A 21,016-nucleotide genomic window follows, 5' to 3' on the forward strand; every position below is an offset into this window, starting at 1 on the left:
TAGCAGATTCAGCTGAAAAGGCAGCCCAGTCCCCCTCGCCCCAAATAAGTCAAATTTAAATCCTGTCTCTGCAGAAGACTAAATTCCTAATTCAGCAGCTCTGCATTCACTGACTTCAAACTTTTGGCATCGGAGAAGTTGACGCCGGCTGCTTCAGGAAGAGATTTTGCATGGTTAAGATGAAATTATTCAATGGGGTCACATGAGATTATGAAATCAGCTCTGGTTGTTGTTGGTTTTTTGCTGTGCCAACGTAATAATCATCTGAATGGAAATTCTTCCGCAAATCACTCTGGCCTATGATTCACAAACAGAGGTCAACCTGTCTCAGGGCTGTGCCATTTTAAAATCCAGGTGTGTTGGAAAGGAAGTTACACTACAACCCTCCTACCTAATATGTATTTTTCTGTGTACAGAATTTTTTTAAATATGAAGATGCTTTATAATGAACCAAGCTGTTGGTCCATGCAGCCATTATTATTTGCTCTGCCTTGTTGCGACTCTCCCCTGCACCTGCAGCCCGAGATCATTTGCAGCCTTTCCCAACCTGGTACCTTCCAGATCCTGTTGGAGTCCAACCCCTGTCAGCCCCAGCCAGCATGCTCAATGGTCGGGGATGATGGGAATTGTGCTACAAAACATGTAGAGGGCACATTTTCATTTTGCCAGAAGGTTAGTTTGTATAGAAAATGCTAAATATTTCTCCTGGGACCTTCTGCAAGCAGGCATGTGCTCTTCCTCTATCTCTGACTTATTGTTGTTGTTGTTTAGTCATTTAGTTGTGTCCAACTCTTCTTGACCCCATGGACCAGAGCATGCCAGGCACTCCTGTCTTCCACTGCCTCCCACAGTTTGGTTAAACTCATGTTAGTAGCTTCGAGAACACTGTCCAAACATCTCGTTCTCTGTCGTCCCCTTCTCCTTGTGCCCTCAATCTTTCCCAACATCAGGGTCTTTTCTTTTTTTCTTTTTTTTAAAATATTTTTTATTGCTTTTTTTCCAAATAGAAATACAAAATCGGTTATACAAAGAAAAAACAGAAAAGAAAAAGAAAAAGAAAAAAGTCATCCTTTCAAAGCATTTTTTCATAACCAACCGGACTTCCCCACGTCTCCCTCACCGTGCGTTCTTTACAATAAAATTTTTCAGCAAATTATAACCTTATTTCGTACATTCTTTTGTTCTTTCAAATACTTGTGGTTTACGTTTAAAATACTTATTTTCAATTTACACTAATAACATATATAATATTCTTTTAAACATTAGTCCTTCCTTTATATAACTTAGTTTCCCATACCTTAATCTTATTGCTGGAGCTGAATTTCCCTAATCATGCGAATTCTTAACATTCATATAACTTGTAAAATTTTTGTAAATAATCTTTACATTTTTTCCAATCCTCCTCTATTGCTTCTTCTCCCAAATCTCGGATCCTGGCAGTCATCTCGGCCAATTCCATGTAGTTCATCAATTGCGTCTGCCACTCTTCCAGTGTGGGTAAATCTTGGGTCTTCCAGTATTTTGCGATGAGAATCCTTGCTGCTGTAGTTGCATACATAAAAAAGGTTCTATCCTTCTTTAACACCTTCTGGCCGACAATGCCCAATAGAAAGGCCTCTGGTTTCTTGGGAAAGGTGTACTTAAACACCTTCTTTAACTCATTATATATCATTTCCCAGAAGGCCTTCACTTTTGGACAAGTCCACCAGAGGTGAAAGAATGTCCCTTCAGCCTCCTTACATTTCCAACATTTATTATCAGACAAGTGATATATCTTAGCAAGCTTGACTGGGGTCATGTACCACCTGTATATCATTTTCATAATATTCTCTTTCAAGGCATTACATGCCGTGAATTTCATACCAGTGGTCCATAACCTTTCCCAGTCCAACATCAGGGTCTTTTCCAGGGAGTCTTCTCTTCTCATGAGGTGGCCAAAGTATTGGCGCCTCAGCTTCAGGATCTGTCCTTCCAGTGAGCACTCAGGGCTGATTTCCTTCAGAATGGATAGGTTTGATCTTCTTGCAGTCCATGGGCTCTCAAGAGTCTCCTCCAGCACCATAATTCAAAATCATCAATTCTTCAGCGATCAGCCTTCTTTATGGTCCAGCTCTCACTTCCATACATCACTTCTGGGAAAACCATAGCTTTAACTATACAGACCTTTGTCGGCAAGGTGATGTCTCTGCTTTTTAAGATGCTGTCTAGGTTTGTCATCGCTTTTCTCCCAAGAAGCAGGCGTCTTTTAATTTCGTGACTGCTGTCACCATCTGCAGTGACCAGGGAACCCAAGAAATTAAAATCTCTTACTGCCTCCATTTCTTCCCCTTCTATTTGCCAGGAAGTGATAGGACCAGTGACCATGATCTTCGTTTTTTTGATGTTGAGCTTCAGACTGTATTTTTCGCTCTCCTCTTTCACCCTCATTAAAAGGTTATTTAATTCCTCTTCACTTTCTGCCATCAAGGTTGTGTCATCTGCATATCTGAGGTTGTTGATGTTTCTTCTAGCAATCTTGATTCCAGCTTGGGATTCATCCAGCCCAGCCTTTCGCATGATGAATTCTGACTTATAGGTCCCACTAAAAGGTAGATAGTTCAGACCTGTCTATTACCAGTAAGAGCTATTGCTAGTTTCAGGTAAATATGCAAACAAATGTACTATACCTACAATTGATGAGACTTTCCCTCAAAACTTGGCCTGTTTAGCCCAGTATTATCTGCTCTGTCTGACACCATATCTTCACCTCTGTAAGCAGGGCCAGCCCTATGATGAGGTAGAGTGAGGCAGCTGCCTCAGGTGGCAGATGCTTAGGTGCGGGGAGTGAACAGAATTATGAGTGCCATGTGGCCTGCCCTGTACCCACTGCACTAGCCTGCTGCCCTCAAGTGGAAGAACCTTTCCTCAGTACTGGAGCAAGGTTCAGCACCAATCCAATTGGCTTCTGCATGTGCCTTGGGGGGAGTAAGCCATCTTGCCCTTCGCCTCAGGCAGCAGAATGTCTGGAGACAGCGCTGCCTGTAAGAAAAATTCTTTCCCAGTTTTGCAATATATGTGACCAATCCTGCCTCATATAGTTGTAGTAGGCCTTTAAATGTTACAGTTAAATGAACCCTTGGAAAATTATCTACTAGTGGCAAGGTAGTAACGCTTAAAAGGTCTCATGAAAATGTATTTTTAAAGCTGGTATTAGTTGATAGAAATTGCTTCTGTACTTTCCCCACTTACGGCCCTTTGTGCAAAATTTCTACTTCAGGGTCAGTGCTGGGTTTGAGTTGACCGTGAACAAATGCCCTTTGATACTCCAATGGAAACTGAAATGGCAGCTAGACTCAACTGCCTAGGACTGTTACAAGCACCAGATTTTCTATAAAAGGGGCAGCAATGGCAGACATGTGTGGTGGATGGGTTGTTGAGTGCCCTCTCTGAGCTACAGTGGTGCCCTGCAAGACGAATGCCTCGCAAGACGAAAAACTCACTAGACGAAAGGGTTTTGCGTTTTTTGCGTCGTTCCGCAAGACAAATTTCCCTATGGGCTTGCTTCGCAAGATGAAACGTCTTGCGAGTTCTTGCGAGTTTGTTTCCTTTTTCTTAAAGCCGCTAAGCCGTTAATAGCCGCTAAGCCGCTAAGCCGCTAATAGCCGTGCTTCGCAAGACGAAAAAACCGCAAGACGAAGAGACTCGCGCAACGGATTAATTTCGTCTTGCGAGGCACCACTGTAACTTTATTTTGCAGAATGATTGAGGACTTCCGGGTTGGCGCCATCGCCGAATGGCGGACTCCCTCCGAGCTCCGGAGGGAGCCTGCTCGGCAGGGGCTGGGTCCTACCGCACCGGCGATGCGGGGACCCTTAAAAACCACGGCCACGAGGGCCGTGGACATGGAGACTCGGCTGGCACCGTCAGCGCCCTCCCGACTCGTGAAGGAGCCTTTTTAAAGGCTACGGATCGGGTGCCGGGGAGAAGCGTGGTGCTTTGAGTCCTCTGCTATCCCTGCCGAGCGCAGCCGCATGCCATCCGGCGGAGAGCGCTGACTTCTTCCATTGAAAATTCGGACTTTTTAACAACAACCCGTGAGTAATTTGGAAACTGGGTTTAAAAGGAGGAAAAAAAAAGAATTTCCTTTCGATTTGGACACGAGCGGGGGGGGATCCAAAAAGGAAGTCAGTCCCCCCCCTATTGTAAACCTTCTAAGACAAGGACGGGGAAACCAAGGTCCAAAAAGATTTGTATTGCTGATAAAACCTAAGAATTCCACGATGGGAAATTATAAGAACTGTGCTGGAGGACGAATTGAGGGAGAAGAAACGTAACCCCCCCCCTGGGAACCGGGGTGATTGAAGAGAGAGCCTGGTGAAAAGAGTCGGAGATTTTGACAGCTGTCAAAGTAGCTGTCAAAGTCGGAAAGCAGAGAGGATTTTATTATGAGAACTTTGCTGGCTAAATTTGTTACAATTTGCTACAACTTTTTAAAACTTGGATACAAAATGGCGAAAACATGGATAACAATCGGACTTTTGGACTAGAGAAAACAAAGTTACAATAATCCCCCTAGAGGAGTTTCGGGACATTACAAAGATGGTTGTAAGTGGAAAAATACCATTGGAATTTTATAGAACTGGTTATCTTCTGGGAAAGCTGCAAAACGGAAATAATATTTTGTCTACAGGGTGTACAGCTAAAGGAGACAATAGAATTTTCTATTGAAGAAAGGAAGGGACTGAACGCAAGTTTTTGTTCCTGAATAACAATAATCCCTGCAGACTTACTAAGCTTCTGAATTAGAACGTTTCAGCAGCGGAACAAGAGGAAACTGGACTACAATTTGGAAAGAACAATGGGGGGAGCTTTATTAAAGATCTGAAGCTAAGTGCTTTAAAAAATAAATTATGTAAGGGAAAAAACAAAAAACAAAAAAAAAAAAAACCAGCAAGGAGTTGGGGGAAAATAGGTGATTCATGGATTGTAAGAATTCCAGGCGGATAACATGGTTTGGTGGTCAGGGGGAAATTAAACCGGGGACAGAGGGGGAGAACTAAAATCCAAAGGCTTGTCAATTTCTTTCTTTGAACTGGTTTTGTTTCATCTATTCTATCTTTTATTTCTTATTTCTGATATTTTTATTATGTGGGGAGTCTTTATTATTAAAAAAAAAGGGAAATTGTGGAATAAAAATGGGGTGGGCCCTGGGAAAAAAACTTTTGGCTTTTTATTAAGGGTATTGATGAGGAGTGTAGAAATTTTAAATTCGAACAATGGTCTAAACAAATTAAGTTTTTAATCAGAATTGAGAGCTTGTGGAGCCAACAATATGAAACAGGAATATGATAGGGGTGGGGGAAGGGGGGAGTCCCAGAAAGTGGATATATGAAAATAAGGTTCTGAATGTATTTTAACTTTTTACTTTCTGTATTTTTGAAAATTTTAATAAACATTATTTAAAAAAAAAAAAAATATTTTGCAGAATGATTATTTTTGTTTGTTAGTGTTGCATACTATCAAGACCCTCAGAATATCCAGCACAGCATAGATTTGTGCTCATTATAGACTAACCACCAAAATTAGTTTTGATTTTCACTTTAGCAGCACAACAAAAGTCCTGTGGTCAAATCCCAGACAGGAAGCTGGAACATCTAAGCCCGTCTAGCAATGTAAGAAAACCCGCCATGTCCCACAAACAAAGAACAAGGGTTATCTGAAGAAGGAAGGCAAGTAGCTCTGGAGATTGACTGCTGATGCTGATTAGTTTTGATAAATAGATGCAGTTCTGTGTCCTTTTCTGGGAAAAGTCAGTAAACTGAAGTGCTGATGTTGGATAATTCTCTCGGTGCAATTAACTATCTGTTGCGGGGCTGACATAGGGCTGGATTATCCATCAATCACCCACAAAAACAAGTGTACTGCTGAAGAAAATCCTTGCCTTTTTTCTTTCAGACGAGCTGAAATGACTCCAAATCTACCAGAGGCTGATTTATTTTGTCTATATTAATCAAGTTTTCAAATTATTCAATCCAGTCCCAATTAACTGAGAAAAATTCTTACCAAGGCTGCACACTAAACAGCTTACTCTTTCGCATGCTTACTCATAAGTAAGTCCCGCTGTTCTCAACGGAGCTCGCTCATTAGTATGTATGCTTTGAACTGCAGCCTCACATGGCAATCCTATATTCTAGTTAATGCAAGGAGTAAAATATGCCACAGCCGTATTGTCAAAGATAACACATTCTTTCAAGAAAGAATGCTTGAAATTCATTTTCTCTTTATTTCCCTTGCCACTTAAACAAAAACAACAACAACAACCGCACCTTATGATCTACTTTGCAAGTCTATAGTCCTTTGGAAGAAGGGGAAATACTTTGTTTTAAAGAGTTACAGTGGTAGCTCGGGTTAAGAACTTAATTCATTCTGGAGGTCCGTTCTTAACCTGAAACTGTTCTTAACCTGAGACACCACGTTAGCTAATGGGGCCTCCTGCTGCTGCCACACAATTTCTGTTCTCATCCTGAAGCAAAATTCTTAACCCGAGGTACTATTTCTGGGTTAGCGGAGTCTGTAACCTGAAGCGTCTGTAACCTGAAGCGTTTGTAACCCGAGGTACCACCATAGTGGGGTTGCTTATTTACCGTATTTTTCACTCTATAAGATGCACCAGACCATAAGACGCACTTAGTTTTTGGAGGAGGAAAACAAGAAAAAATAATATTCTGAATCTCAGAAGCCAGAACAGCAAGAGGGATCGCTGCGCAGCGAAAGCAGCGATCCCTCTTGCTGTTCTGTCTTCTGGGATAGCTGCGCAGCCTGTATTCACTCCATAAGATGCACACACATTTCCCCTTACTTTTTGGGAGGGGAAAAGTGAGTCTTATAGAGCAAAAAATACGGTATTTATTATTTATTTTGTCTAGTGTTGCGACTGAAATTTCTCCTGTGTTTTTATAAGCATTCTCCATCGATTAACAAGAAAAGATATTGCATTAAAAAATTATCAAAATGGCGAGAAAATGTCTCATGGGTGGGGTGCAAGGCTTTGGGTGCACTTGTCTTGCTTTTGAGGTGATGAAGGGATGCTTGTGAATGGTTTCCATTCTACAAATCTCACCAGTCAGTGGTCTTCACTCTGCAGGCTTCTCAGCTCCTGGCACATCAATTGAAACCCGGGGGGAAATATCAGGAGGAGACTCCTCCAATGGGTCTCTTTCAAGATCAGGAAGTGCAAGCAGCCAATGAGCTTGCGGGGTGTTGTAGGGCAGGGAGAGGCACTCCACCTTCAAGCCACATTGCAATTATAAGGTAGGCTCAAAATCCCACCCTACAGAAATTCTGTAGTAGCAAGACAATGCGGAAGAAAAACAGAAACCTTTCACTGGGGAAGAAAATTTTGGAAAAAAATAAGGACAGATGCTGGCAATTGCCCATTTTTGATACAATCCTATTGGACAGACCACAATATTATATATTGTGGCAAGGGTGGAGAAAGGCTTTGCAGAGGGTGAAATCACTTTCAGAAGTTGACTGGTGCTTCCTTCCACTGCAAGAATAAGAGAACAGATCACACATAAATGATTTACAAATGAGCTGTTACAAAGCAGAGAGTGAAATAAAATAGCTACGGGTGACTAACATCAAGAGATTTCTTTCTAAACAAGTGCAGACCTTGCAAATGGAGACTTTAGCATCCTACCTCCATATTTTTTAAAAAAGAAGACATAATTATTTCACAGCAGATTTCTTCTTACCAATTGGAGAGTGCCCAATTCAGCATTCTCCATATGCACACTTCTGTGAAGAAGAGAACTTCAGATTTTCAAGAGAATGGACATTTTACTTTATCTCAAAGTGCCACATCATTGCGTTGGTGTGGTGTTGTGAATCGTTCATTTGCTGAAGTTTGCACTTCTCTGTAGGGAGGAAAGATGACTGCATCGAGAAACTTATTTTTAATCAGCAAACAAGGTGTGTGTGTGGAAGAGAACATTTCCCCTTCTCCTGGTGCCTCCAAACATACTGAGTAGGTTGGATTTAGTTATATGTTGTCTTCTGCCTACTCTTTGTCCTAACAGCCAACATTACAAGCATAATTTACCTGAATGGGGGCGATGCCGCCGCCACCAACCACGTTTCTGTGCTGGTAGCCATTCTGACAAAGAAGCCAGCCTCCAGCCAGAGCAGTGGTTCTCAAAGGGTGTGGTGCACTGTGTTGGTGTGGCAGGAGAAGGTGGCAAGTGTGTCAGGAAGATTCAAGGACAATAAAAGAAACATTAAAACATTTCTGTGTAGTACAGTGGTACCTCTGGTTGCAAACGGGATCTGTTCCAGAGGTCTGTTCGCAACTTGAAAAGAGCGCAACCTGCAGCGCCGCGTCTGCACATGTGTGGGTTGCGATTCGCTGCTTCTGCGCATGCGTGTGACGTCATTTTGCGCTTCTGCGCATGCGCGAGCAGTGAAACCCAGAAGTAGCCCTTTTCGGGATGTAACCTGAAAGAACGTAACATGAAGCGGACGTAACATGAGGTATGACTGTATAGTATAACATCAAAATACTTTTTGTTTTGATATTCAACCAGAAACAGTATCCACACCTCTCTTCAAGAGCATTGGCTCTCATTTTACAGTTCTGCAGAACATATTGCTGTGAAGAGGGATTTTCAACTGTGACAAATACAAAGGATCTGGAAAGAGAAAGGCTTTGTTGTGTTGATGAGGAGGTGAGACTTTGCTTTTCTCAAATTAGACCTAATATACTGTAAATGAGGTTACCTGGCAAAAGCAAACTCACACCTCTCATTGAGTTTGTGTACATATTTATAAGATACGTATGCAAGAGGCTTGTTTATCATCGCATTTTGGGAATGATTCATGTTCTTATGTAGCTGGATTGTTTCATACTTTCTGGATGTCCCATGATCATATAATAATAATGATAATGATTATTATTTATTTATTTGTTTGTTTATTTGTTTGTTTATTTATATCCCGCCCTCCCCAGCCGAAGCCGGGCTCAGAGTGGCTAACAACAGTAAAAGTAACACAGTTTACATAAAATCACAATCTATTAATTGAAATACTTTCTAAAATCAATTCATTCTAAAATCAATTCCGAATCAAATTAATGGCAACCATTGGGCTAGAGTTCTATGAGGATTACCAAAGGAGGGGGTCAGACTGAGCCTTGGCCAAAGGCCTGTAATAATAAAATTTTATTTATTTATTATAAAGTAATTGTGTTCTATGTTATATATCAAGCACTGTTGGTTGTGGTTTCTTTTTGTTTTCCAACATATTTCTTATCAATGAAAAAAATAAATGGTGTGGCGCCAGCAAATTTTCATTCTGAAACATGTGGCCCAGAGAAAAAAAGCTTGACAGCCACTGAGCTAAAGCCCTGCCATGTGTTCTGAAATGAATGAATGAAGGCAAATTCCTATTGCTGCTGCTCAGTTCCCTTAACATTTAGCTCCTGCCTGAGGATTGACAGGCTGTCAGAAGTCCAGTTAGGCTACTACGGATCCCCGCCCCCAACACCTTGCAGTGGAGAACAGGCAAGCAACTAAACTCACGGAAGGGGCTGAGAGAAGGCTGTGATGCTCTCATCAACTTTTGTTCCCTCTTCTAACTGGCACATATGCCCTCCATGCAGTGGCTAGGAAGGGAACAGTGAAGGCAGTGCCGATCCTGAAAACTGCTGCCAGAAGTGGAAGGAGGAGAGCGGGGAAGAACTGTAACATTCAGATTAGTAGCTGAGATTGAGCTACCAATCTCTCCTTCACTGCCCCTCATCAGCCACCAGAAGCAACTGGCACCAGGCGGACTTTGGTAATCTTTGGTAGTATGGTGCCCTCAGCAAAGCCAAAATCTGGCACCCCCAAATGAATCTTCCCAGTGATGGGTCTTCTCAATTTTGTGCTCCCTTGGCTCACTTTGCTTAGAGGGTGGACCCGGCCTGCTTCCATAGGGAGTGGGGATCACAAGTCCCACCACGAAACAAAAAACACCAACTTACTTTCTGCCTACAGTCCCATGATCCACCTTGGGGAAGGACCCAGTTCAGTGTCTGCAGTTGTTACACTCTTGTTCAGGGACTTCCAAACAGATCAGACTTCTGTTGACCCAGAGGCACTCCACCAGTTCAACAGAGGTGTAAATGCAGTTATGCAGTCTTTCAGAACTGCCACACAACTGCCCTGATGTCCATAGGAAGTGACCCAGCCCCTCTGATCATCATCTGAGGCCCTTTCTTCATATGCTTCTTTCATGAGAGGTCTGGAGGGTTGAAAAGCAAGAGTAGGCCTTTTCTATGGTGGCTCCTGCTTGTGGAATTTTCCCTCAGGGAGGCCTTTTAAACTGGGGGGAGGGGCATTGTTTTTGTTGGTTATTATGGTATGTATGTGTCAGGGAACTGCCATCGGAAGGAAGGGAAGTGAAAGGGCTCACACAGGTTGGGAGAGACTCAGCAGCTGAAGAGGGAACCAGTAGGGGGAGAGGAGCTGAGCTGAGGGAAAGTGAGCTGGAGGGATGGCTCAGAGACACTTCCAGCGAAAACAGTGGGGAGGTTTCAGGACCTCCTGTAGGGACACCCACTCCTCGCCGGAAACTGTCACGCAGAGAGTCCAGAAGACGTGTTTCCGTTAAGGAGCTTTTATGTTGGAAGCGATTCCGAAAGCAACCACTGTCGGAATCTGCCAGCGACTGACGGAGCCATGTTTAAGGGGCTCCGTTACAGACAGAGGTTTGCAAACTTGACCAAACTCTGAGGGACTTGGATTTTACACACAAGCAGCTCATCGTCCCATCACAGCATTCCGACAGTCTCCGTGAGCAGCTTGTGCAGGAGAAGGCATCATGAGCAACCCAGCCGGAACCGGAGAAGCAGGAGCTGGAGCGGGTCCAAGCCTGGAAGAAAGGTACCGGGTGTTGGAGGTCCAGCTAGCGCTGCAGACGGCGAGGCTTGAGGAGAGGAGGGCTCAGGATGCAGACAAAAAGGGGAAAGACACCCAGCTCGTCAGAAAGGTACCAGGATTGGTGCAGAGGTTTGGGGGGGAGCCCAAAGACTATCATGGCTTTCGGACAGAGATGCAATATGCCCTCAATCTGCAGTTTGATGAATTCCCTGACGAGGAATCACGAGTGGCTTTCGTGATTGGGCATCTTGAAAAGGGGGCGAGAGACTGGGTTAGACCCCTGATGGCAGCGAATAGTGACGTCCTAAAGGACCCGATGAAGTTCTTTCGCGCCATGGATCTGATGTTTTCCAGCGATATTGAACAGGGAGTGGTGCGCAGACAGTTAATGGCTTGCAAACAGGGGAGCCGATCTGTCCGTGAGTACTGGACTGAGTTCACCATGTTGATCCATAAATTGGGGTGGGATCTATCGGCGGAACCCATTCAAATGCTATTTGAAGAAGGGCTTTCTTCGGCTGTGAAAGACGAACTTTCCCGGGCGCCCAGGGCGGAGTCTATGGACCAGCTGACCAAATCAGCGCTGACCATAGGAGCGCGCCAGGAGGCGAGAGCATTGGAGAGGCGGGAAGGGAAGGGGGAACGTTGGAAGGAGTTCCGCATTCCAGACATTCCAGAGCCAACTTTCCCGCCGGCAGAGCCGATGGAAATCGGAACAGCGCGCGCGCGCGCAGTTTCAAAGCCCAGTGAGGGGGGAAAGAAGGAGGGAAAAGGCGCCCGGAAATGCTATCTCTGCCAACAGCCAGGTCACTTTGCCAGAGTCTGCCCCCAGAGGAAGGAATGGCAAGGGATGGTAGGAGCTGTGGAGGGAAGAGAGGAAGAAATACCGGAGCAAGTAAAAGCCAACGCCTGGCTGCCACCGTCGGGGCACAGCAGCCAGGCCAAAGAGCAGTGAAAGTGCCCACGCCAGAACCTCCTAAACCCGCCCTAGTGATAGAAGTGGTGCTAGAGCTGCCAAACGGACACCCTCTAAAGATAAAGGCGCTGTTGGACTCAGGCAGCTCCTGCAATTTCATGAGCAAAGAGTTTGCAGCTGAACACCAGATACAGACGATCCCTTTAAGCAACCCCCTGCAGGTGACCACGATCGATGGCAGGGAGCTGTTGGGAGGAGAAGTCAGCTTGCAGACCGTCCCAGTGATAATGAAGGTGGCAAGGCACACCGAACTGATAGCGTTTAATGTGGCCACCTTGGGAGGAGCTCCCATTATATTGGGGATGAGCTGGCTAGCGTTACATGATCCGCTGGTGGGCTGGCATCAGAGAGTGGTTTCTTTTGGTTCAGCACATTGCTTAGAACACTGCAAAGAGGGAAAGGGTTTGGCAGGGGCCCAAGCCACCCTAGCAGGGACTGAAGTAACGGAGAACGTGAAGGTACCACGACAATACGCAGATCTCCGCGACGTCTTCAGCGAAAGGGAAGCTGACCAACTACCTCCGCATAGACCCTTTGACTGTCAAATCAATTTACTCCCTGGGGCACAGCTCCCTGTAGGCAAGCTGTACGCCATGTCAGACAGAGAGATGCAGGAGCTAAGAGAGTTCATTGACAAGAACCTGAAGAGAGGGTTCATCAGAGAGTCCAGGGCGGTGGGGGGCAGCCCAGTGTTTTTTGTGGATAAAAAAAACACGAACAAGCCGAGGCTGGTGTGTGACTTCAGGGCCTTAAATGCAGTGTCAGAACCAGTGGCTTTCCCTATGCCCAGGATTGACGACATTTTGACAAGGGTGCGGAAGGGAAAGATTTTCACAAAGCTGGACCTAAGGGGGGCGTACAACCTGATACGAATAAGGAAGGGGGATGAATGGAAAACCACCATGTTCACCCCTTTAGGGGCATTTGAATATTTAGTTATGCCCTTCGGCCTACAAGCAGGCTCCGCATGCTTTCAATCGTTTATGAACCACGTCCTGGGGCCTTTGCTTTACAAGAATTGTGTGGCCTTCTTAGACGACGTGTTGGTGTATTCTGAGAATGAGGAGCAGCATGTGAGAGACGTCAGAGAAGTGTTGAGCAGGCTGCAAGCCAACCAGCTGTGGGTGAAACTGGAGAAGTGTCAGTTTCATACCAAGGAGGTGGAATTCCTGGGGTATCGCCTGTCAGACAAGGGATTGGCCATGGATCCCGGCAAGGTCCAGGCGGTGCTGGAATGGAAAACACCCAAAACAAGGAAGGATGTGCAGAGGTTCCTAGGATTTGGGAACTTCTATCGTAAGTTCATCCGAAACTTTGCCCACCTGACGGCGCCCATTACGGACTGTCTCAGCAGTAAGAAGAAGTTCGTTTGGACTGAGGAGGCGGAGCGAGCATTTGAGGAACTAAAAAGGGCCTTCGCCTCGGAACAACTCCTGCATGTGGATTTACAAAAACCGATGAGAGTGGAAACTGACGCATCAGACAGAGCGATTGGGGCGGTGCTTCTGCAGCCAGGGGAGGAGGAGTCAGAGTGGAGACCGTGTGCCTTTTTTTCGCGAAAGCTGAACAAATCCGAGAGGAACTACACGGTGTATGACCGAGAACTACTAGCCATTCATGAGGCGTTCCGGAGATGGAGGCACCTGCTAATTGGCGCACAACATAAGGTGCAAGTGTGCACTGACCACAAGAACCTAGAGTATTGGAGGACGGCACGAGTGCTCAACCAACGGCAAGTGAGATGGGCCCAGGAGTTCTCCAAATTTAACTTTGAGATTTGTTACGTGCCAGGCCCAGAGAACATTAGGGCGGACGCTCTCTCACGCAAACCTGAATATTTGGAGGGGGAGGGAGCACCCGAAGAGAGACATGTCATTCCAGAGAACCGCTGGGTGTGTGGGGCGGCATTGGTGGGACAAAGAGAACTGGTAGAGGAAACAGAGAATGATGAATACGCCCAGAATAAGCTCAGAGGTCTTAGGGGTGAGGGAGAGGAACCAGGGGGTTTCGAGGAAAGAAATGGAGCTTTGTATTACAAAGGGGCACTGTATATCCCTGAAGGAGACTTAAGGGGGAGGGTACTCAAGCAGTTGCACGACAGCCCCACGGCGGGGCATTTTGGACAACACAAAACCATGTGGTTGGTCACCAGGGAATTTTGGTGGCCTAAGGTGAGGGAAGATGTACGGGAGTATGTAAGAGGGTGTGAGCAATGCCAGCGAGCCAAAGGGGAGAGGCGGGCACCGGCGGGGCTATTAGAACCCTTACCAACCCCAGAACGACCTTGGGAGGCAGTGTCGATAGATTTTATGACTGATCTGCCGAAGTCCAAGGGGAAAACAGCCATCATGGTGGTGGTAGACCTACTAACAAAGATGTGCCACTTTGTAGCCTGCTCGCATGCAGTCACGGCGGAAGAAACAGCGAAGTTATTTGTAGAACACATTTTTAGGTTGCACGGGGTGCCATTGAGGGTGGTCTCAGACCGAGGAAAACAATTTACTTCCAGGTTCTGGAGGAAGCTCATGAGCTTACTGCAGGTGGAGGTCAACTTCTCGACTGCCCGGCACCCTGAAACCAACGGGCAGGCGGAAAGAGCAAACGGTGTCCTCCAGCAATACCTGAGGTGTTATGTCAATGACAGAGAGAATGACTGGGTAGAAAAGTTGGCGCTGGCGGAATTTGCCTACAACAATGCCGAGAATGTGTCCACAGGGATGAGCCCCTTCTTGGCTAATTATGGGTGTCATCCCAGGGGTTTCCCAGGGGGAGAAGGGGAGAGATGGAGCGTCCCGGCAGCCGAGCATTTTGTAGAAGAAATGGAAGCAATCCATCGTCAGCTCCAACTCAACTTAGAAAGGGCGAAGGAAGAATACAAGAGGCAGGCAGACAAGAACCGAAGGGAAGGTGAAACCATAAGGGTGGGAGATAGGGTGTGGCTGTCAACCCAAGGGTTGCCGTTCAAAGGAGGTTGTAAGAAATTAAGACCCAGGAGATTGGGTCCCTTTGAGGTCATTCAACAGGTCAACCCAGTGGCTTTCAGGCTCCGGTTACCCAACCACATGAAACTGCACCCAGTATTTCACAGGTCGTTACTGTCACCGTATGAGGGGGGACGAGAAGGGATGGCCACTCGGGGACCGGTCATAGAAGAAAGGGAATGCAGCAGCCATGTGGCAGAAATCCTCGACGCCAGGTGGAAGGGGGATCAGGTGGAGTATTTGGTAGCGTGGGAAGGAGAACCGGAGTCAGAAAACACTTGGGTAATGGCAGAAGATATCAATGACGAGGTATTGATAGAAACGTTCCATCAAAGGTTCCCAAGGAAACCTCAGCCTGTGGAGAGGTTCCGGAGGGAATACTTTGGGACCACCGATGAGGAGGAGGAGTTGGAAGGATTCTTGGACTCGGAAGGGGAAGGGGAGATGGACTCTGAGGAGGAGGAGTACTTCGAGACCAGGAACCGCAACAGGTGGAGAGAAGTGTTCGAGACATCGGAAGATGAAGGAAGTTCATTCCGGGGTTTTGCCTCCTCACCGCCCGTAGAGGAGGGGGCGAGAGGGGATGAAGGGGGCCCTGGAGGGGAGGTGGATGTCAGGGAACTGCCATCGGAAGGAAGGGAAGTGAAAGGGCTCACACAGGTTGGGAGAGACTCAGCAGCTGAAGAGGGAACCAGTAGGGGGAGAGGAGCTGAGCTGAGGGAAAGTGAGCTGGAGGGATGGCTCAGAGACACTTCCAGCGAAAACAGTGGGGAGGTTTCAGGACCTCCTGTAGGGACACCCACTCCTCGCCGGAAACTGTCACGCAGAGAGTCCAGAAGACGTGTTTCCGTTAAGGAGCTTTTATGTTGGAAGCGATTCCGAAAGCAACCACTGTCGGAATCTGCCAGCGACTGACGGAGCCATGTTTAAGGGGCTCCGTTACAGACAGAGGTTTGCAAACTTGACCAAACTCTGAGGGACTTGGATTTTACACACAAGCAGCTCATCGTCCCATCACAGTATGTTTGTGCTTTGATACTGTAAACTGCCCTGTGATCCTCAGATGAATTAGATTTTGTAGGGACATTCTGGGCTGGTCATTCAGAGCATACAGAAAGATTTGGAGATTATACAAAATGCCGAGTAAGAAACCAGCTTCTTTGACTATAACCCAAAGCCATGTAGTTTTGTCATCAATCCTCTCCTCACTTATTTGCACTTCCTTCTGTTTCCCTCATTCAACAGAAGGAAATGCACTTGCAAATAGGTGATGTGTGCTCGTTACTCCTGGCAGAAAATTTTAGTCTCAGAGCTGGAGCTGCTAGTGAGGCAGCTTTTAATGCCTCTGATCATCTGTTCATAGGGAGGATGGCAGGAAGGGCTGAATTCAGCCATCTGTTCCCTCTTCCTCCCCACAGGCAGGTGGCTGGTATTACTGAAGACAGTTTGATTAGGATTGTGAGTGCACAATCAGTCCTGCATCAGACTTTTCAGGTCAGAGGAAGTTGACTCCAAGCTTTCTTTCGGTTGGATCAGGGCCATTCTCTTACCCTCCCACTGATGATTTATTATACTCTTTGACCACTTATGGATCTCGCAAGAAGCACCATTTGTGGCATAACTGATACCATAAAGGTAAAGGGACCCCTGACCATTAGGTCCAGTCGTGGCTGACTCTGGGGTTGCGGTGCTCATCTCGCTTTATTGGCCGAGGGAGCTGCGTACAGCTTCCGGGTCATGTGGCCAGCATGACTAAGCTGCTTCTGGCAAACCAGAGCAGCACACAGAAATGCTGTTTACCTTCCCACCAGAGTGGTACCTATTTATCTACTTGCACTTTGATGTGCTTTCAAACTGCTAGGTTGGCAGGAGCTGGGTCCGAGCAACGGGAGCTCACCCCGTCACGGGGATTCGAACCGCCGACCTTCTGATCGGCAAGTCCTAGGCTCTGTGGTTTAACCCACAGTGCCACCCGTGTCCCTTAACTGATACCATAGAATCATGGAATTGTAGAGTTGGAAGGGACCCTCTGGGACATCTAGTTCAACCCCCGTGCAGTGCAGGAATATGTAGCTGTCCCATATGGGGATTGAAACTGCAACCTTGGTGTTATCAGAACCATGCTCTAAACAACCTGCAACTATAGATCATGTTCACAGTTATGTGATTACGTTGTTAATACCATTAGCATGGAATAAAGTCATACCTTGGATCCTGAATGCCCTGGAACTCTGACATTTTGGTTCCCGAACACCACAAACCCGGAAATGAGTGTTTCTGTTTGTGAATGTTCTTTGGAACCCAAACTTCCAAAGGAGCTTCCTGCAGCCAATTGGAAGCTGCGCCTTGGTTTCTGAACATTTTGGAAGTTGAACAGACTTCCAGAATGGATTCTGTTCAACTTCTGAGGTACTACTGTATAGGCATTGTATTTTTTAAAAAAAAAATAAGGGTTTTGGGGGTTTTTTAGATGATGTACAGGGCTGTTTTAAATCATCCATGGTTTATAGTACTAAAATGAGATGCCACAACACACAGTTTTGTATGTGCTTTATGGTTTTAGGAGTAATGGCAGTCACTTAAGCTCCTCAAAGTATGTAGGGTCAGCTCAGAAGTTTTTTTTAAATCAATCAGGGCATTTATACAGAGCTAGTGCTATGCTCCATAGTGCTATTCCATTGTCTACCACACTATCTTCTTTCTCTTGTTGCAGAAATGTTTTTGAGCATTTTGCTTGTCTCTCCAAGGATCCACCTGAACTTTGGGGTTCCCTTTTCTCCTGTCCTGGTGACCTTTTCAATAAGGGGATTAGATCCCACCAGTGATGGGAGGGAAATATGTGTCTGATTAAAAAGAGGTGAATTCTGCATACTCAATGGAAATAACACTCATCATGGTGCATATCTTGGCTTCCTGGCCAATCCTTGTGCCAGCTGCACATTTGGTAGCTTAGCCTGCAAAAGAGGAGACTGAGAAGAGCTGGGATAGCCACAGCGGTGTAGCGTGGGTTGTCAGCACCTGGGGCAAGGCAAGTAATTTGCACCCCCTAACCCCTAACCTGCCGCCGCTGCCAGCTTCTTCTTGCTGCTGCCTGGTCTGGTCTGGTGTGGTTCTCTCCCGTGCTCAGCGCTGCGCTGGGCGGCCACTGCACTGTCCCTCCCCCAGATAGTCCCTCGCTCTCTCTCCGCACCGCACGCCTGGCACCCACCCCCTCCACAGTGGGCGGCGACCCAGCGGCTCGGATCGGATTCGCACAGCCAGCACTGCAGTGAGAGAGAGTGAGTGAGCCAGGTAGAGGCAGAGAGCTGCGAGTGCGAGCGCGCCCCCCCAGATGTTGCGCCCGGTGCGGCCGCCCCCCCCTGCACCCCCCACGCTACGCCACTGGATAACCATTTTCAAATGTCTAAGGGGTTGTCACATGGAAGATGGAGCAAGATGGACCTGAACTATTGGATTCAAGTTTCATGAAACTAAGCAGGAACAAGTTTCCAACAGAGCTGTTGGACTGTGGTAGACTCTCCTTCCTTGGAGGTTTTCAAGCCGAGGTTGGATGGTCATGTGTAATGGATGCTTTAGCTGAGATTCCTGCATTGCAGGGAGTTGGACTAGATTACCCTATATAATTCTATCAATCTTCAGATATAGAAAAAAAAATAAGCCAAACTGGCCATTAAAGAAATATTGGACCAGATGGCTTAAGCAATTTATAGTGATTCGTGTTAAACAATTTATTCTGTGCTTAGCATTGTTTGCCTAAACTAATCATAGCAGATTAGCCTTTGAAATATGTAAGTCGATCTGATTCCTCGATCATAATGTTTTTAGCTCTGTCAACACCAGCTGACATTTGCTGATAACATGGCCAAGTGCAAATAGTCATCTCTAATATGGGCTTTCCACTTGGGAAGGGGGTTAGGAAGGAATATTCTTAATGCCTAAACCAAATTCACACAATCTAATATCTGTGTAATTCATCTCTATCTTATAGCTATATTTAGACAGATAGCCATGCTAGTTTGCTGCAGCAAAAATAGAAGCTTTCGTAATATGGCACCCTGTGAGAGACCAAAATTTGGCACCCCCAAATTTCTCAATTATGGATCTTCTTGATTTTGAGCCCCCTCATCTCAGCACCCTGCCAAGACCCTAAATCTGGTGCTGCTTGTGCTACCATAAATATTAATAAATGTATTGTGTCATAAGTGGACCACAGTTCACTCTGTCATGTGCATGGAGTGTTCTGATGGTGGTTCTGCTAATATTGATGGTTTTGTGGGATAATCAGCCTCATATAACCAATATGCTTAAGGCTGACAGGCCAGGCTTAGCTAGGTCACCCGTCCCCCTCACCTTGGGAAGAAGGTAATCAAGTCTATCGTTGTACCCTAGTCTACCTGATGAACTCAGCATATGAAGAGGCTAAACTGACCCTTCAGATTTTACTGGACTCCAATACCTATCAGCCTAGCCAATGTGGAAAAAAATGATCATGGACGATGGGAGTTGTAGTGCAACAATTCTGATGTGAAGAAAGGGGAGGAGGATGCTCTGGCAGAAGAGAGAGGGGCAGGGCCCAGTTGACTACAAGAGTGAATTTCAGATAAAGAAAATTAAAAGGGATAACTACTAGCAACAGTAAAATGGGCAAAGTGACCAGCTTCTCCATCAGCTATATACTATGATTTGTGTAGATTTTTCAGAGTTTGGGGCTATTTCACATTTCAGACACCTGCTGAACTGAGTTCATGGAAATCATGTCTGTTTCCAGAGGCTTTGTTTACTTGCTTATTTGGTTGTGTTGTTGTTATCGTCTATTATGTTTTCTATCTGATCCATGTATGCAATGTATCTTTTGCAATAACTGCTTACCTCTCATTCTTCACTTTCTTCATTTGGTTCCTCAGGAACAGCCTCTACTTCCCCCCCCCCCTTCTTTTTTCACTGAAGAAGGAAATTCATCTTATTGTGCAGGAGTGAGAAAAGTGGCAGGTTCTGACATCATGGCCATTCATGGGATGTGAGGCAGTTGCCCCCTCCCACAAGAACCATAATCCCCCAAGTCCCAAGCTTTCATTTTATAACAAACATTAAATGTCTAGCATTTGTAGAACCTGAGATACGAGGCAAAGTGTGCTATTCCCATTTTTGTGAGGAATTCCCCTGTTCCCACCTTTGAGTGTTTTACTCCCCCCGAAAAATTCTTGTGGATGCCCATGGCTGACATTTTCCTGTCTACACAACTTTTAAAGGTACTGAAACTTGTTCTCACATGATATATTGTGAAGGCATTCTTCCTATACCATAAACTAATAATAATAATAATAATAATAATAATAATAATAATAATAATAACAACTTATACCCCGCCCATCTGGCTGGGTTTCTCCAGCCACTCTGGGCGGCTTGCAACAAAACACTAAAATACAATAACCTATTGAACATTAAAAGCTTCCCTAAACAGGGCTGCCTTCAGATGTCTTCTAAAAGTTTTATATAATACTCACTCTACCCCTCCCTACCCCTCTGGGAACAAGTTGTTTTAAAGCCTCCCTTTCCTCCAGTAAACTAACGGCTGCATGGATGGTTCTGTGAGGAGAGGTAGGGATCTTCACCAGAGAATTTACAGCACTCTCACCAAACCAGAATTCCCAAGATTCTTTGGGGATATGAAAGCGGAATAAAACTGATACTTCAGCATAGATTCACATACTTGGTACTTGGTACAGACCTGCACTGTGGATTTTAGCAAGTGCAGACATGCTCATTTTTAATCATTTGCTATTGCCTTGTGTCTTGCTTGTTAAGATTGTAAGCCAGCGCCAAAGAGTTGTGATACTTTATTGTACTGTTACTTCTCCCTCCTCCTCCTCAACTCAAATAATTTGAAGACCTGGACATATTTGCCTACCTGATACCGCAGTCAAATGCAATTCTCATTACAAATCATGAACAGGCAATCACAAACTTCCCATTTTCACATAAGGGGTGCAATAAAAATCAAAACATTCCATTAGAATCCTCATAAAGAAAGGAAAAAGTAAGCAGCCTTGGGACTTCTGAGTGAACTCAGGTAGGTAAAAGATAAAGGGGACCCCTGACCATTAGGTCCAGTCGTGACCGACTCTGGGGTTGCGGCGCTCAACTTGCTTGATTGGCCGAGG

General features: G+C 45.7%; 1 long non-coding RNA gene across 1 annotated transcript; it reads right to left on the bottom strand.

Annotated features, from left to right (window-relative positions):
• Positions 1 to 6,866: 6,866 nt before the first annotated feature.
• LOC308460663 lies at positions 6,867 to 8,251 on the bottom strand. Its single transcript, XR_013978700.1, has 2 exons — positions 7,737 to 8,251; positions 6,867 to 7,528 (listed from the first exon to the last, which is right to left on the bottom strand). It is a non-coding gene; the product is annotated as an uncharacterized lncRNA (long non-coding RNA).
• Positions 8,252 to 21,016: the final 12,765 nt, after the last annotated feature.

The sequence above is a fragment of the Podarcis pityusensis genome (assembly GCF_964106645.2).
Source record: "Podarcis pityusensis genome assembly, chromosome: 13".
Lineage (NCBI taxonomy): Eukaryota > Metazoa > Chordata > Lepidosauria > Squamata > Lacertidae > Podarcis > Podarcis pityusensis.